This window comes from Pogona vitticeps, chromosome 3 (assembly GCF_051106095.1).
Source record: "Pogona vitticeps strain Pit_001003342236 chromosome 3, PviZW2.1, whole genome shotgun sequence".
Lineage (NCBI taxonomy): Eukaryota > Metazoa > Chordata > Lepidosauria > Squamata > Agamidae > Pogona > Pogona vitticeps.
Genome location: NC_135785.1, coordinates 181,737,307 through 181,749,699, shown reverse-complemented (window position 1 = coordinate 181,749,699; position 12,393 = coordinate 181,737,307). Strand labels below are relative to the sequence as shown.

At 44.9% G+C, this 12,393-nt stretch overlaps 1 protein-coding gene across 3 annotated transcripts in view; it reads right to left on the bottom strand.

The window, feature by feature from the left end:
- Positions 1 to 11,350, bottom strand: part of CLCN4 (chloride voltage-gated channel 4) — a 62,914-nt gene extending 51,564 nt beyond the window's left edge. For 2 of the 3 annotated variants that reach the window (XM_078390374.1, XM_078390373.1), the window contains exon 1: positions 11,097 to 11,350. The gene's annotated coding sequence lies outside the window, so the exon portion shown is untranslated. The remainder of the gene's footprint in view (positions 1 to 11,096) is intronic. The other variant, XM_020786776.3, reaches the window with a different exon arrangement.
- Between the last annotated feature and the right edge of the window lie 1,043 nt (positions 11,351 to 12,393).

Genomic DNA, 12,393 nt, shown 5'->3' with positions numbered 1-12,393 from the left:
TGAAAGGATTCTGTGTTTATGCAAGAAGAAATGGCTAAGTTAAATGTTGTCCCTTCACACCAGCACAATTCAGCATTTATTCTTGCTACAGATTGCACCTTTCCCCTACTCAGTTTCATTCAAAATCCCTCGTTTACCAAAGAGCCTCCGCGTGACCATAAGTGGTTCTCACTTAGACTCAGTTGGAGGTTTCTTCCAGCCATCAAGTGCCAGTCGGTCCACCTCTTGCTACCTCAGCAGGGAGGTTGAGGAGAATGTTTTCCTTATAGGTTCCTAAGGAAGTATTTTGGTAGTGCTGTAATTCATGCACAGTCGGAATGAAAAGATGTCAAAAGCAGTTTGTGTGGTTTTTCCTAGTGAAAAGCAGCCTGTCTGAGTAAAAAATGATTCTTTATACCTAAAAGTCAGAAAATTCAAATCATTTATAGCTACATAAACAGCAGGCATCCTATCAGACTAAGTCCTGCTGCTACCTAAAACAAAGCAGAATGTGCACATTCTGTCTGCGTGCCAAGACTTCGGACGCTGCATTCTTGACCCATATGTTTATTTATATAAGGCATTTCTTAGCCACCTTGGGAGAACACTCTTTCCCCAAGGCAGCTTATAGTATAAAGCAATCACACAGTGTCAATATAACAAATGCCACAAATTCAAAAATAGACCCAATTAAAACAAACCTGTCACAACAGTGGAGAAGTTAAAATGTAACCAAAACCAAATAAAACGAGCAAAAATGAAACAGTACCTAGAATAAAACCTTCCAGCTAAAACACAAGAATAACAAAGTGTCCTCTAAAAAAATGACAATGGATGAATTTATCTCTGCTTGTGTGTGTGCCATCAAGTTGGAAACAACTTACAGCCACTCTAAGAAGGCCTTCAAAGTAAGTGGATATTTAAAGAGTGATTTTTACCGGTTCCACACTACCTCCGGTGAGTCCTAATCCATTGCTCTATCCACTACACTACACTACACTGGGTATATTAATAACTATGTATCACCAAGTTATGGTGACTTTCTTCAGGGTATTCTAGGCAGAGAGTACTCAGAAGTGATTTCCCATTCTCTTCTTCTGGGGACACCCTGGAACTGTGTAGTTGCCCAAGGCTATGCAGGTTGACTCTATTCCCAGGAGGCAGAGTGGGAAACGGAACTCCCAACCTATGGATCCACAGCAAATTATCCAACTCACTGAGTTATCCGGCCAACTAGGAACCTTTCTACTAGGAAAGAATATCCTAAGTAGGGACTGACGTGGCTAATGCCTATCAGCCTCATGGAACATAGCAGAAGGCAGGATGTTGGAGCTTCTAAGACAAATAATCTTAGAATGCAGGTACTGTACACTCATAAGGATATAAACCACAGTTTCTAAAAATGGGGAGTGCACCCTCCTTGGAGAATTATGAAGAAATTGGGCAGGAGGGTTCAGGACGTTGAACCTAAGACATGGATTGCGGGAGGTGAAGACATGTGGCACTGGATTCTCTTCACAAGAAGCCCCACCTTCCCATCACTGCCACCAGAGATGATCACATGAAACAGCTCTGGCATACAAAGCAGAGGAGGGCACAGGAGAGTAGCCTGTGATCAGAGCTGCTGTCTGCTTCTGCTCAATTGATTTTAATTTCCCCTCCCTTTAGTACACCAAGGTTGTTCACTCAGCAAAGTCCTAGACCAGCCATTTGGGAAAACACCTAGAGCAACTAAAGCAAATAAAGTGGATTGGAATGGGATATTTTCAGTCAGACAACTACAGTGTTTCACTCTGGAAATGACAAACTCAGAAAAAAATGGAGTGGCTCTAATAGTGAGGGAAGATGTAGCACAGGGAGTTAGGGACTATACTGTAATGTGAAAGGTTTAGCAAATAATATCAATCAGATTTCTGGGGAAAAACTATCAATATAACCATCCTTCAAGCCTATGCTCCAACTGCTGGGAAGATGAATTTCACAGCTTCTATGCAAGCACCCAGCATGAAAATGATTGCACACCAAAACAAGACACACTAATAATCATAGGTGACTGGAGCACACAAGTAGGAAACAAAGCAGAACCAAATGTTGGCAAAGAGAAGGTGGAAAGAGCACACCAAAGACCTATATAGTACAGATTAAAAGATAACAGATTCATTTGAAGAGGAATCCTATGATGAAGAACCTGCAGTTCTAAAAAGTGAAGTGAAAGCTGCTCTGAAACCACTGAGAAGAATTAAATCACCAAGGGTAGATAGTACCCTGATAGAACTTCATGTATCATGTCACAAAAACTGTATCTGAGTGGACATTGAGACCCTGGATTCCAGATCCTAGTTCCAGCACTCTGAAACTATACCACACTGGCTGCCATTGTCTGCAGATGTAACACTCTCAACTTTTTATGGTACACTTTGCTCTCACTATCACTCAGGCCAGTTTTCTAACTATATTATTATTATTATTATTATTATTATTATTATTATTATTATTATTATTATTATTATTATTATTATTATTATTATTATTATTATTATTATTATTATTATTATTATTATTATTATTTATTTAATTTATATCCCGCCTATCTAGTCGTGGTGGACTACTCTAGGCGGCCAACAACAGAGATAAAATACAATTACATAAAACAGCATAATTACAACAACAATTAAAAATAGGGAAACAATAAAGGAGAGAAAAAAAATCAAAAGTAATCTGGAGAGAAGGCCTGCCGAAACATCCAAGTCTTTAATAAGTTCTTAAAGGTGCCCAGCGAGGGAGCTCCGCGAATGCCAGGAGGTAAGTTATTCCAAAGGCGAGGAGCCACCGCCGAGAAGGCCTTATTTCTTGTTTTCTCTTTTCGGGCCTCCCTCGGCGTTAAGCTCCTCAGCCTCACCTCCTGGCTCGCCCGTGTGACCCGGGTAGAACTTGGTGGGAGTAGGCGTTCCGCCAGGTATCAAGGCCCTAAACCGTTTAGGGCTTTATACGTAAGCGTTAACACTTTGAAGTCGATGCGGAACCTGATGGGCAGCCAATGCAATGCGGCCAGAGTGGGCGAAATATGTTGGAATTTTTTCACTCCACTGAGTAATCTGGCCGCCGCATTCTGCACCACCTGTAATTTCCGCAGCAACCTCAAAGGAAGCCCCACGTAGAGCGCATTACAGTGGTCTAATCTTGAGATTACGAGCGCGTGTACTAAGATGGTGAGCGCCCCCACATCCAGGTAGGGCCGCAGCTGGGCTATCCGCCTGAGGTGAAAAAAGGTGGTGCGGACCACGGACGCCACCTGGGACTCCATGGAGAGCACCGGGTCCAGATGGATCCCCAAGCTGCGTACACCATCCTTTGCAGGGAGAGTCACCCCCCCAAAAGAGAGGGAGTTTCCCAAATCCCCAACTGTGGGAGGGCCCACCCTCAGTACTTCCGTCTTGTCCTGGTTCAGCCTAAGCCCGTTCTCCTGCATCCATTCCAGTATAGTCCCCAGGCAGCGCTGAAGGCACAGAATGGCTTCTCCTGCAGTTGGCGAAAAGGAGATGTAGAGCTGCGTGTCGTCCGCATACTGGTGACACGAAGCACCACACCCCCTGATGACCCCACCCAGCGGCCTCATATAGATGTTAAATAGCATTGGGGAGATAATCGACCCCTGTGGAACCCCACAATTGAGGCTCCACGGGGCCGAGACTCTCTCCCCAAGCTGAACTCTCTGGGGGCGGTCCTCCAAGAAGGAACGGAGCCAGGACAATGCCAGGCCACCTATTCCCAACTCGGAGAGCCTCCCCAGGAGGATACCGTGGTCAATGGTATCAAAGGCCGCTGAGATGTCGAGGAGGACCAACAGGGACACTTTGCCCCTATCGGCCTCCCTCAATAGGTCATCACACAGGGCGACCAAAGCCGTTTCTGTGCCGTGGCGCGGCCTGAAGCCCGACTGGAATGGATCCAGGGCATCTGTTTCATCCAGGAGCGCTTGAAGCTGGTCGGCCACCACCCTCTCGACTACCTTGCTAAGGAAAGAAACATTGGCGACGGGCCTGTAGTTGCCAATTTCGTCCGCCGCCAAACTAGGTTTCTTCCTGATGGGCCTAATGAGTGTGTCCTTCAGGGCAGATGGAAATCTGCCCTCAAGGAGAGACCCATTTATTATAGCCGTGGCCCACTCCGTTGTTAGCGGCCTGGCTGCTTTGATTAGCCAGGCCGGGCAAGGGTCCAAAGAGGAGGTGGTGGCATGACAGCGGTCAAGCGCCCTGGAGACAGTGTCAGGCGTAACAGGCTGAAAGGTGTCCAGGATCACCGGGCAAGACGGAGCGCTGGACATCTCAGCTCGACTCACTGTGCTCAAAAAAAGGAGAGAGGTCCCGGCGGATGGCCTCCACTTTTGATTTAAAAAATGCTGCAAATTGGTCCGGCGAAAAACTAGGGGGAGGCCCATCGCCCGGACCAATTCCGGATAGGTCGCGTACTATACGGAATAACTCCGCCTGCTGGTTGGACGCCTCGCTTATCCGGTTAGCGAGGTATGATCTACTAGCAGCCTTTACCTTAGCAAGATAAAGGTTAGTAGCGACCCTGACAGCTATCCTATTGAAATCCGTCGGGACCTTTCTCCATTTGCGCTCTAGCCGTCTCCTGACCCGCTTCCTCGCCCGGAGGTCCCGATTAAACCAGGGTGCCGGGCGGTCTCTGCAACGGAGAGGGCGTTTAGGTGCGATCATGTCAACAGCCCTAGTCGCGGCAGCAAACCAGCCATCCACCAGAGCCTCGACAGGAGTGCCAGCCAGGTCAGCCGTAACACCTCTCATGGCATCCTGGAATCCAACCGGATCCAGTAGCCTTCGAGGGCGGACCATAACAATAGATCCCTGCTCCCTGCAGGGGGGGAGAGCCATTTTAATGGTACACTTTATTAGGTGGTGGTCCGACCATGACAAGGGTACCGACTCAAGGTCAGTCACCATCGGACCACTCTCGCTCCCATTAGTGGAAAAAACCAAGTGTGTGGCCACCCACGTGGGTGGGGCCGTTAACATGTTGGGACATGTTCAAGAAGGCCATGGTCTCCAAGAACTCAAGAGCTGGCCCGGAGGTCTCTGCCCCCACATGCACGTTGAAATCCCCCAAAACCAATAGGTTCGGGGAACTCAGCAGTGCCGCGGAGACAAAGTCCACCAGCTCCGGTAAGGAAATGGCTGGGTCGCGGGGAGCTCGGTAACCCAGCAAGATCCCAATACCATCCCTGGCCCCAATCGACACGTGGAGGGCCTCAAGACCCGGCTTTACCACTGAGGAGCGCCTAGCGACCTCCAAGTTGGATTTGTGGACAATGGCTACTCCCCCCCCCCCGGCCCTCCAGTCTACCCTGGTGTTGGACAGCATAACCGGGTGGGCAGATGAGTGCCAGAGGGGGACCCCCCTCTCCGCCAATCCATGTTTCGGTTATGCAAGCCAGGTCTGCATCCTCCTCCAGGATAAGGTCGTAGATTACCTGGGCCTTATTGGATACAGACCTGGCATTCAACAACACCAGGCATAGGGTGGAAGGCTGACTGGTCTGGCTGCCTCGATACTGGGGGCTGGTCACGGTCTCAGAACAATGTACAGCCTTCAGACATCTGTTCATCGTTCTTCTTGCACGAGTGGGGACCGTGCCAACGCCATAACGCCCTCTACCCCTGACCACAGAAATGTTTTGGGGTCCCTCGCTGGGAGGGCAGGCCGTCCATTCCATGTCAGAGGGGAAAGGAGGGGAGGGAAAAAGAAAGGGGGGGAGAGAAGCAGGAAAGGAGGGGAAAAGGAGAAAAGAAAATTAAAAGAAAATTTACTTAATACAACTAAGTCAAATTAAAAAAAAGAACATTAACCATATACAGTAAGACAGTGCACAAAAATGATATACATAAAGTAAATAAACATAAATTGAATACAGTTAATAATAATACAAATAAATCAAATAATAAAAGAAAAATAAACCATATACAGTGCATGCAAATAAAATACATGGCATACCACCCAGGGCCAGGCTTCCGGCTTTTATGGCCTCCCTCTCCTCCCAGCCAGGTGGCTGATGTTATGGAAGGGGGTGGGGTGGCCTGAAGCAGCATCAGCAGTAGCAACAGGGTCCCAGTCCTGAAAAAAGGCCAGGGAGTGCAGGCCAGAAATTCTCCCAGACACGTCTCTCACTCCGTGCCTGGGGATGGCAGATATTGCAGGTAACTCCCCCGATGTCAGGAACGCTGGTCTGTGAGGGCCCTGGCACAAGCTTCCGGCTTTTATGGCCTCCCTCCCTCCCAGCCAGGTGGCTGATGTTATGGAAGAGGGTGGGGTGGCCTGAAGCAGCAGGAGCAGGAGCAGCAGGGTCCCAGTCCTGAAGAAGGCCAGGGAGTGCAGGCCAGAAATTCTCCCAGACACGTCTCTCACTCCGTGCCTGGGGATGGCAGATATTGCAGGTAACTCCCCCGATGTCAGGAACGCTGGGTAGGCAAAATGTGGACATACAAATGTTTTCGGGACTGCCATTCCCATCAGCCCTACCCAGAGCAGACAATGGTGAGGAATGCTAGGAGCTGTAGTCCACAACTTCCAGAAGACCACATTTTCCAGACTGAGCTCCACCTGCTCCCCTGTACTCTTGACCTCCCTGTGTTGATGGAGTCAGTTTGCTGGCGTTTAAAGCATTTTTCCTTTTTTGTCACATCAGATTTTAATGCATTGGGTTACATTCCATACTCATTCAATTTAGAGTAACCACCCTTAAATCAATGGGGATTAAGATAGTTGTGTCTACCAGGTCCCATTCATTAGGTCCACTACACACAGGACTAGCATAGGATTTAGCCCATTTTATTTTAAATTTTAAATGATATTTCATTAAAGTACTCTCTATGGCTAACCTCAATGTGAGGCAGTGGAAGGAGTGGGTGCTGAAGCTCCACAGTCATTTTATTTCTTTATTTTATACACCATCATTCCTCAGCTAACCAGCATAAAGCAAATATTAACAAATATTTACATGCAAATTAAAAAAACACTAAATAAAAGTAGGAAAAACTGAATAATGGCCAATGAGAATCCAGTGTTAGGAAATCAATTAGCAAAGGTCTGCCTTATCAAGAAGATATGAGTCCAGGCTATCTGAAGGACCATATATCCAGGTATGAGCTTGGTTGGCTCCTATCATCTTCAGGCAAGGCTATGTGCTTGGTTGGCTCCTATCACCTTCAGGCAAGGCTTATGCAACATAGTGTCCACACGCATATATGCACCACCATCATGCTGACAGACATGTTTGTTGAGGACTCAAGAGAGGGTCTTCTCAGTGGCTCCTCCCAGGCTGTAACACCCTCTTCTAAAGAAGGTTTGGGTAGCCTCTTTTCTGCTGGTCTTCCATCGGCAGGCAAAAGTGTCTTAATTCAGATGAAACTTTGCTGTTGTGCCACTGATTCTTTTTCTTGCATTTTAAAGCATGTTTGTATGAATGTGGTCACTTAAAAGTTTTAAACACCACAAATTACTGTGTGGCTGGATAGGTTTACGAGATGGCACAACCACAAACTAGGGGTCCATCCCACAAGGCAGCCTGTGTAGCCTTGAGCAAGCTGCACAGTCCCAGGGCAGCTCCAGAAGGAAGGGAATGGCAAACCTCTCCTGAGTAGTCCCTACCTAGAAAACCCTGTAAAGGATTGCTAGAACTTCAAATTGACATGGCAGGACACAATTAGAACTTTTTAGCTGTTATTTTTTTTAAAATAATATTTTAACCTGCCGCTGCAAGGGAGAGATTGGGATATTAAATATATACATTGATGGATCAAAAGAAAAACAGTGCTTTTTGACTGCCTAGGGAAGTGGCATAGTCACTTAAGCCACTGCTTGCCTTAAATCCTTGATGAAGGCACTTTTGATGTTATTGGGGGAAATAAATTGATTTTGTATGAATGCAGTCCTAGTCTAAAGGGTTCCTTTATTTTTCAGAAAATTTACATGGGAAGGAAGGTACCAAATCTTCTCAATACTAGGAGCTACTGTATTTTTCCGTATACAGGACCCCCCAATGTATAAAACAACCCCGTAATTTTGACCCTTAATGGAGGCGGAGCAGCAGCTAATGGGCAACTGCTCCTCCACTTCCGTCTCCTCCTCCTGCTGCTGTCTTCGCTGCCCGCCAGGTTACTTCCTCCAGTGCGACTGCCGGGGCTCACCTCCAGCTTGTCCCTTCCCTAATGAGACCGATCGCTGGAGAGGTGATCCGGTGGCGATGGCTGCAAGAAGAGGGACCCGAGCGCGTCCGAGTGTTTGTTTACCTCTCCCTCTGCCTCCTGCTGCATCCGCCACCGGAGGGGACAAGGTGTCAGTCCCACTAGAGGTGGTGATCGGGGAGGTAGGGGAGGCAGGAGCAACAGGCGCCTGAGCACGTGTGACTGCTCCTTCGCCTCTGCCTACTGCTGCCTCGGCCACCAGAGGGGACAAGGCGCCAACGTGAGCTGAGCTTGTGAGTCCCACTGGAGATGGTGATCGGGCAGGCGGGGGAGGCAGCAGCAAGAGGCGCCCGAGCACGCGCACGACTGCCTCCTTCCATATATAAATTTTCCTCTAATTATTTTAGGGAAAGTGTCATTTTATACACGGAAAAATAAGGTACAGTGGTGCCTCGCTTAGCGATTGCCTCATTTCTGGAGCGATTTTGCACTCTGTTTAACAATGTTCCCTATGGGGAAAATTCACATAGCGATGTTCAGGACCTTGCCTTGCTTAGCAATGACAGTTTTAGATCCCCTGTTTTGCTTAGCGATGTTCCGTTTTCGCTATTTTTAAAGTGTCTTAAAAGGTTCAAAAACGGTTTTAAATGCTTGGAATCGTTAGTGCACCTTCTAAAAAGTGTGCAAACTTAATTTGGCTTTGTTCTGACTCTTCGTTAATTTTTGGTGAATTTTCCCCCCACTGAAATGCATTGAACCCGATTTTGACAGCTTTTAAGACACACTTAAAATTGCAAAAACGGACATCACAAAACCATTGAAATGCACTGAATAGGCTTCAATGTATTCCAATGGGGGATACATTGTTTCGCTTAGTGATGTTTCCTATGGGGATTTTCGCTTAAGGACGGCAATCCGTTCCCATTGGAATGGATTAACTGGTTTTCAATGCATCTCTATAGGAAAATGTGTTTCGCTTAGCAATGTTTTCCCATAGCGATGTGTTTTTTTGCAACCAATTAACATCGTTAAGCGAGACACCACTATATTGAACATAATACCATGCAACTGACATCAGTCCCATGATTAGGCCTATCTAGAACAGCTAGATGCCTGGCATGGTGTAGTGGTAAGAGTAAGAGACTAAAATTCAGAAGGCTTGGGTTTGAATTCCCATGCACCTAGGAAAACTCACTGGGGAAATTGAGCTGGTAAAACCACTCCTTAACCACTCCACAGCCGCCCAGAGTGGTAGAATATACCAGATGGGTGGGATATAAATCAAATAAATAAATAAATAAATAAATAAATAAATAAATAAATAAATAAATATCTCATAGTTGTTGTTTTAGAGAGGTAGCTGTGTCAGTCTCTACTAGCATGTCAGGCAAGAACAAAACAAAACTAAAAAATAAAGACCAAAATGTTGTGGCACCTTAAAAACTAGCTGCTAGATTTTAATGTGAGCTTTTGTGGACAAGCCCACTTCTTCAGACAATGTCTATCCATGAAAGCTCACACTATTATTTATTTATTTATTTATTTATTTATTTATTTATTTATTTATTTATTTATTTATTTATTTATTTATTTATTTATTGGACTTATATATCGCCCCATAGCGCTACAAGCACTCTCCGGGCGGTTTTTGTCTTTTTAAATATCTCACTTACTTTGAAAGCCCCGTTAGGGTTGCTATAAGTTAGTTCCAGCTCAAAGACACACACACATACAGCAACAACAGAGCAGTTGAGGGCTAGTTGTGGACACTTATTATCCACATGACGATATCCATAATGAGGACCCTGGGAGGAACAAAACTGTCAGTGTTGAGAGACAAGGTCACTCCACAACATTTTGCTGCCTAGGGAAGGGCAAATGTTGTCTTTACGCACCTGAGTTGAGGTGCACACTTTCAAAAACCAGCCAAATTATTTTGGCACACAAGTGAAATAATCCCTAATTTATCCCTGTCCTCTGCTTCGTGGTAGGCCTGGCCTTAAGCAAAGGTGCCTATTTTGTGTCAACGTCATGGGTCAACATTAGGCCTGGGTTCAGTCAGGGAATCAAATAAAAATAAGATCACCATCCTGCCTTGTTCCCTGAACTATACAATGTTCGAGCATGAAAATCCTACAGTAATTTTTATATGTGCCAGAAAAAATAAAATTTTGAACAGTGTCAGAAAGTGGATTTTTCAAAGCTGTGGAAACTGAGAGCTTTCCTGTCATTACATTCTACTAATGCTCTTTTATATTACAGTAAATCCTAACAAACATAATCACACATTGCCTTCAGTGGCACCACCAAAACATCCCCAAACACCTTGTACATTTACTACAAAACCTCTTACATAAACAAATAATACAAGTTAGTTCATGTATAACTAGAAGAGAGAAATTAAGAACAGAAATTATATATTCCTAACCACCGACGAGAAGCAAGTAAAGTGAGTTCCCCTGACCCTGAAATACATTGTGTGGCTTGTGTTAAATATTCAGTTCACCATTAAAAATGCATCAAGGAATTATGCAACATAGTGTCATGATGTATGGTGCAAAAAACATTCTAGTCTTTTCAACATGTCATTTCTGCACAGCAAATATAGCCACTCCCCACACTCCGTAAACATGAATAGAAACAGCTTGCTGCCTGCTGAAAAGATCTGACGGGATGCACCGAAACCAGATTTCCTTCTTCCATTTTAAAGCTCCATCTGGCAGCATTGCTTCTGAATATGTCAGCAAAATGATCAAGAGAGCAAAGAAGCAAACCCTGCACCTGCAAGATTTTTATTCACAACGCCCTGCACATAATGATGACAATCATTTCAAGTCCTCCATAAGAAAGGGGCATTTTTAGAATAAATGCACAGGCAAAAACTTGTAATTCATGCTGTGAAGCATGGCCTCTTACCTGCAATGCAACATCCTTTAGTTCAGCCCCAGAGATCTCGACAGCATCCTTTTCTTCACTGCTATGGCTGCAAAGGCAGTGATGTCATATGGAGGAAGCAGTAATCATCACATGACTCTGCACGCTCTCTGTTGGAGACATGCTAGAGAGACAGGCAGCAACTGGCTTTTCTGATCCTTCAGGATTAGAACAGGCTTTGTTAAATCATCCTTGTGCCTTTACAGCTTAACCCCTACAGTATGCACTTGTTTTATGGGGGTGCTATGACCTGGGTATGTATTTATAGAGGCAAGTTTTGTGTTGTTTTTGAAGAAAGCTTTTAAAAGAAAGTATATTTTGGAATCTGGTTTTTAAATTTCTCTTTTAAAATGGTTTTCAATCAATTCTAAAAATTTGTTGTGACTTTATCGAGAGCTCTAGTGAGCAGAAAATCGAAAAATTGTTCAAATACACAAATCTTCTTAACTGAAAGGAAGGATGTTCACAGGCAAACAATACTTTATTCAGTGTTTGATATTGGATTAGATCAGAAATAAAGGAGACAAAATGACACCTAGTTGTACGTTAAGTTACCTTGAAAGAGAATCACAAGATAATCCAAATGGAATATATCTGTGGTAAACTGAATACAGTACTGGAATCTTTAGTGTGGCATTCGGGCACTGAAGTCGAAATCTGGTACAAGTATTTCCCCTCAGTTTTTGCTTTGGTGGGAGAATTGGTTAGCTGTGAATCAGAGGGAAATAAAACTTGCAAATAGTGACGACTGAATTGGAGGATGGGGTATGTAACAAAGGTAGGCAGGCAGCAAGGACATGATTCTTCTGAAGACATGGAGGGATATGTACAACAACAGAGTCCTGTTGAAAGTCACTTGGAAAATTCTCCCAAGTTGGAAAATTCTGGGAGCTGTGATTCCAGAAAAATGACTTCTGTGCTGAGTAGATGAAAGGTACTTTATGTTTACGTGCTTGTCATATTCTCTTGCCATCTTTCTCTGTCTTTCTTGGCATACAGAAATTCAGTTTTATCAGACTTGATCAGGCCACTAGTTCTAGCCAATTCTGCAGTTTGAGGTTCTTCAAGGTCAATTCAAGAGTGCGAAAGACAAACAGAATCCTCACAGCCCAATATTCCACTCAACATACACTTCTGCACACTGTGGATGACTGGGCAAAGCACCATTTCAATATTGAAGCTATTTTGGCATAGTTTGCTGTACCCATTTTAAAGGAATTATGTGCACACACCGTTTTAGACCTGCAGTAATCAAAGTCGGCTTTCCTACTTTCACGTA